Source organism: Catharus ustulatus, chromosome 5 (genome assembly GCF_009819885.2).
Source record: "Catharus ustulatus isolate bCatUst1 chromosome 5, bCatUst1.pri.v2, whole genome shotgun sequence".
NCBI classification, from domain to species: Eukaryota; Metazoa; Chordata; class Aves; order Passeriformes; family Turdidae; genus Catharus; species Catharus ustulatus.
The window spans coordinates 41,738,097-41,744,256 of NC_046225.1; positions in this window are offsets into that span (position 1 = coordinate 41,738,097).

Sequence of the window (6,160 nt, forward strand, 5' to 3'; positions counted from 1 at the left end):
GTCAAAATATACTGTTGGTATTGTTCATCTGGACTAACATATGGTGCACAAATTCCTGGATCTCCCAAGTCACTGTGAATTTGACAGACTGCTTGAAAAGCATGAGGATTTCACTTACTGTTCACCTTAAACACAACCCTTTGTAGCTACTGAGATTTAGATAGTAATAAAAGTGCAAATTCTCAAAAAGTGAATGAGAAGGTTCTCTTACTGAGGAAACTTTTTTTTTCCATTCTTACATAAATGTGACAACACAGAGACTCATTTCTCTGTACTCTTAAAAGTATGTTGCATAATTATACTACTAAAGTTTGGCAAGGTGTCGAATCTATGTAGAGTGGAACAGTTAAAACAAAGGACATTTTCTAATCTGCTAAATCATGTAGCCCAAGGACCTTTCCACTATTCTGTGTGTAGCTTTCTACAACCATCCCTTGAAAGATAAGGTTAGATTAGATGGAATGGTATCAGAACCATAATCAGAAAAAAAAAGAAGTTGCTGTCTATGAAAGTGCAACAAAACTACTAAACTGGAAATGGGTGACTAGCTACAATAAATCAAAGATTAATAAGACTTTCAATCTATATAGGTTTTTACTTATAGCAGAGAACTGAAGAGGCTAATTCTCCTCATTCAAATTAAATAAAAATGTTCTTTACTGTCTGCTAGGACAAGCAGAGCCCTGGAAAGAAAATGCAGTGTATTAATTTACCACCCCCCACCCCAAATGCAAAAAAAAAAAAAAATCCCCCACACCCTGGATGGTTCAATGAACCATAAGTTAAGATAAAAGGTAGGAGAAAAATATTTACATTCCTGGTGGTCATACAATAAAGGGATAGTAATTTATGCTTTTTCCACCGGATAGTCCAGAAAAGAAATGCTGTGGAACAGTTTAGCTGAGCCACTTTTCTCTTCTGAAAAACCTGGCCTACATGCTCAAATACTTGGAAAAATGAGCCAAATTTTTACCTTTTTAAAAGTTTATCAAAATATGGATACATTTTAAAGGATAACACTTAATCTTTTTGGCTGATGTCATTTAGAAATTAATGAAAATATTGATTTTAATGAGATTCCTATTTTTTATGCTCTGTGAACTCTGGTTTTCATGGAGGAAATTCTTACTAGAAATTAACAAATCATCAATTGAATTACAGATAAAACAAAATACTATTTAATGTGAAAAAAGATGTCATAAATTGGTTCTAAGTTTAATTTGGCCAGCCTTCGATACTCTCACAACTAAGCCTCATCATTTTAGGATGTCTATTCCATCCTGCATTAGTTCTTCATTTATAACCAGATATTTATCATGAAAAGTCACTTTATCTTGAGACCAATGGAATTAAATTCATGTATTTGGCATGAGGAATGCTGAAAGAAAAAATATTTTATGAGTTGCTATTGTTTTTCCCAAATATGTTTGAGCTTTTCAGGGTAATATATGCATCATATAAACTAACTTGAGAGCATACAGAGTGTAGGTTTTCAAATCTTACTGGCTTATCACCAGTTCTTTCTGACACAGCCCATCCCACCAACAACTGGCCCCTTCCTCAACACTACTTTCCCTTCTGACATCCCCTTCCTCTATTCATGGCTGTACAGCATGTTAGCTGAGTGTATTGCAGTCTTTGCCAAAATTTACTTTAGTTTATCTACATTATTGTTATCATGGAATGCCAGCAGTTTGCCTGGACTTCTGCATTCAGATGTGGAAACAGGATCCCAGCTGAGTCATTCAGAGAGAATACGTTTGCATCTGTGTGCACTGTCACTAGCTTTAGGAAAACCTGCAATCTCTTTACCATTTCAGCTAATTAAAGTACATTTCTTTCAGCAAGAAGTCTTTTCAAAAACAGCTCAGATATTTACATGCTCCTTTTCATGCAAAACTCCCATAGGTTGAGTCTATTGATCACAGCTCAGAGAAAACAAATGTCAAGTGAAATTATAGTAATTCTTGATCAGGCATACTGCTAGTTTGTTCCTCCTCCTGTATACAGTCATGTTGTGTTGGCACATATCCCTGTGTGGTGCTTGTACACCATTCCTTCAAAAGAAAATCCCAAGACTTCATCCCAGACAATATTGGAACAAAGGTTATGAGTTAATGGGTTTCAGAAGCATTATTATTGTTATATATTATTATAATGGGCTTCAGAAGCATTACTATTATCATCTTAATAATATCTTCTCCTGCAATTGGATTTCTGCTGTGAAGTCATCTAGGGGCATTCAGAAAAGTTTTTCCTGGAATAAAAGAACATGTTATGTGACCATCACGTTCTTCTCAAAAAATCACAACCCTACCAGAGTGACAGTGCATTTTATGAGCTGCAGTCAGTTTGTCTATGATGAAGCTGTACAGTAATTTCATTATTATAAGCCACACCTGATTATAAGCCGCACTTCGGGTTCAGACCAAAATTTTGGTCAAAATGGTGCGGCTTATAATCGTGAAATTACTTCATGCTGTATCTGCCTAGATGAATTAAAGAACTGAGAGACCATGCACACTGGGTAGGGTAGCATCCTATTATCTGTTTGTTCAGAAACAGGTGCAAATTGCTTTCATTATGTTTTTATAAAACACTGGGGTTTCTACAGGCTCTACTAAGTATTACTTTCTGCTTTAGGCTCTTTCTGCCTCTGTACTAATTTATTCTTGCCTCACTAACTTTATTGATAGCAAGGTTTTTCAGCATTTCTTTCTTATTTTACTCCGCTTTTCATACAGCAATAAATATTATTCAATTCAACAAATGCCTACAAATGGTTTCCATTAGAATTTTAATCTACTCTCAAAATGAAAGAAAAGCTTTGTATAAATCTTTTTAAATTACCGGAACATAAATTCAGACAGGGATATCTCCACCTAGGCTGAGCTGGGGAGTTCACAGCCTGCTGTCCTCATTCATAAATTAATTGAGGTCTCTACCTGCTGTAAATGAACAGTGTATCCTGCAAAAGATCATATCTGTCAAGATTGCAGATTGGTTTCTATCAGCATTTGCAAAAGTCAGAGCTTACAATGCTTTCATTATGTCTATGAGTATGGCTTCCCAACTGGAAAGAAATGTGTTTTGTTCTGTTGGGCCAAGATTTACAGAAAGCAATTTTCCTCCATGCTCCAGTTATGACAAAACTACTGAAAAATGTCATTTCATGATTTCTTTCATTCAGTCACCTTTTTACTGACAAATATGTATTCTTTCTGCTCCATGTGTATGCACCAACTGTGACATTTAATGGCCAAGGAAGGTTAATCACAGGTGGGTACATATCCCCCTTGGATATTGCAAGCTATACTGCATTCACTGCCACTTATCCATTATAAAGTAAGCATGGCTTTAGCTGACTCACACAACTAGCTGTTTTATACTACAAATTCATACATTTTTCAAAAGGCTCCATAGGATTCAGAGCACCAGACATATCCATGAATACCTCTTAGATATCTTAAATTACATAAAGGTTGTGACAGTATGAAGAGAGTCAAAGACAAGGTGGATAATACTAAGTCCTTGGTTTCTTTCCCTTTGACTTTGCACTGTTAATCTGCAAGTACATGAAGGATGGAGTAAAGAAAAGAGAACATCAGTTCCCACAGTTTGGGAAGCAGAGGTTGTTTTACTTTTGGGTCTTTTTTTAATCAGTGCCATATTTGAGAATTATGCCAGGGACCCTTTACACATAAATTCCAGTTTGTAAGAGATTGCAGATTAAAAGGAGGGTAAGACTGGCCAAAACAGCTAAGTGAGTAGAATTGGTCTATTTCAATTTATAGGTAAGGGACTAAACCCCAAAGACAGCACATGCGCGTGTATCCTTCCTTGCTTCTGTCGGCCATGCTGGACCTTCTTTCTTCACAGTAGAGGCAGTACAGGAGGAACCTACAAATCACCTGAATGTCAGCTTTCACTTCTTCCTTTCTAAGAGAAGGAAAATTTCCTTGTTGAGGTATGCTGAGTATTGTCCAACAATTGAGCATGACTGTCCTCTGGAAGCAATAGAAAGTCATCATATCAGCTCTTAAAAACAATGGGGAGATTTGCTACAGCTACAAACACTGGTCAAAGAGAGGTCCTGGTGATCTTGGTACACAAAAGAGTAGTGAGGAAGGCCTAGGAAGGCATAGTATGGTATTTTGTTATTTGAATACACACACAGCCTTTTAAAGAATGCATATTATTTATGTACTAAAAGTTAACCTGTTCATTAATCTCTGTTTAAAGGCTTCTGCCTTAGCCTAATAGTGCCAACCAGTTAGAAAGGTGGCTGCCAGCCACAAGAGCTAAATACATACTTGAAATTAATTATTTACTTGGCAGGCTCAGCGATCACTGTATTATCAAAGCAATTGGGGCAATTCAGCTGTTTTATTAAATACTCAGTATTTCTCACCTGTGTCACACAAGTGACATTAGCATGACCAATGTCATGATGTTGTCCCTGACCACCACACTCTCAGACTCTTCTCCAGGGAAAATACTTCCAGGTGGAAACATCAGCAGTTACATATAAGCAGTTATAAATCATTTAAAATAAGTGTTTTAAATGTACAACTGCTCTGCAGTGGGACCAAACAGCAGGAGGGAAATTTCAGGCTGGAAGTTTTATTGCAACAAATTGCAGATGCTTGAAGGAATGAATTGCAGTGGAAACCATGGTAGCATGATCCATAGCAGAGACAAGTCAATATGGTATGAAAAAAATTCTCTCCTAAGCAAACATTCATGCCAACATTTTCTATTTTATCTGCTCGTGTCTGATATATACACTAGCATATAGGTACGTACAGCATTCCACTGAACAGCAGCAGAAAAAGAAATAAATAAAAAACCCCTCAAACCTTCAAATATCTGTTAGTTTGGAATGCAAATCAAGTTAGAGATTTTTGTGCAACAGTGGTTTGGTCCCCAAAGCTGTGTTGCTGTTACAGGTTTGCAGTGACACTCTCAGAATAAAATTCCTCCAAATATTTAATTTTCCTCCGTTTTTATTTTACTATACTTAGTCCCTTGGTCCCATAACAGTTCCTTGTTACAAGTTTCTGAGCCAAGTAGCCCCTCTCTATAACTTCATATATTTGAGAACAGCTTAGTGCAATTCAGGCATCATTTAAAGGGCTTACCTGTTTTGAGTTCTTTCCTCATCCCTGGGTTCCTAATTATCTTTACACCCTGTGTGTATCACCTAAAGCAGAAACTGCCCTAGACAGGACCTTAGCACCCACCAGTGTGCTGGATACTTTGCAGAACAGTCCTGTGAACTTGATTCTTTTCCACGACACAGTCCAAAAGTCACACTTGTTTTTTTATCTACTGAATCCCATTGCAAACTCACCTATTGTATCCTGTTGTCTCTTACACAACTTAATAACCTTTTTCTATATTTCTCCATCACAGAGACATTCAGTATTTCAGATGGTTTTTTTTTCCCAGATGCAGTAATTTTCTTCTCTCTTTTATCAGGGTGGAGAAGAGTGGTTATGGAGGCTTGCAGTGAGGCAAGGCAGACTTGAGAGCAATTACCTGAGTAATTGCCTGGAGCAAGACCCAATCAGCCCAACTAACTCCTCATTCATGCTGGAAGTCTAACACAGCTGAGTGCAATACTATCCTCAGACACAGCTGATGAAAGAAACTATCACACTATCACACTTTAGACACATTAGTCTCATGTACCACTTTAGTTAGAAGTGTTTGACCTTGATTTGTCCACAACCTAAGAAAAAAGTGGGAAAAGTCAGTGAGACCAAATGATCCTCTTTCCATCCCTGTCCCCTTTTCCAACTAAGGATCGGCTGTGAGTATCTTTGCTATTTACCTTCAGGTGACTAAGTTGCTTCTTAAGTAGACCACATCAAACTGAAATCTTGAGACACTCAATAGTGATGCAGGATAGAAACCAAATAGTAACTACCTGAGTTTACAGGAATAGAATCTCAGTAATATACTGTTACATGTTTGTTCATCAGAAATAGGGGGGGGAGTGTGTGTGTGCTAACTGATACAATGCTGATCCCCATTAAAGTGTCCGCCTAAAGGTACCATGAGTGTATTTGATTAGATTGCTGATAGTTTTGATGGTCCAGACAACTCCCCTAACGAAGGCTATGCCTACCAAATGGATCAAGACCCCATCAGCTCT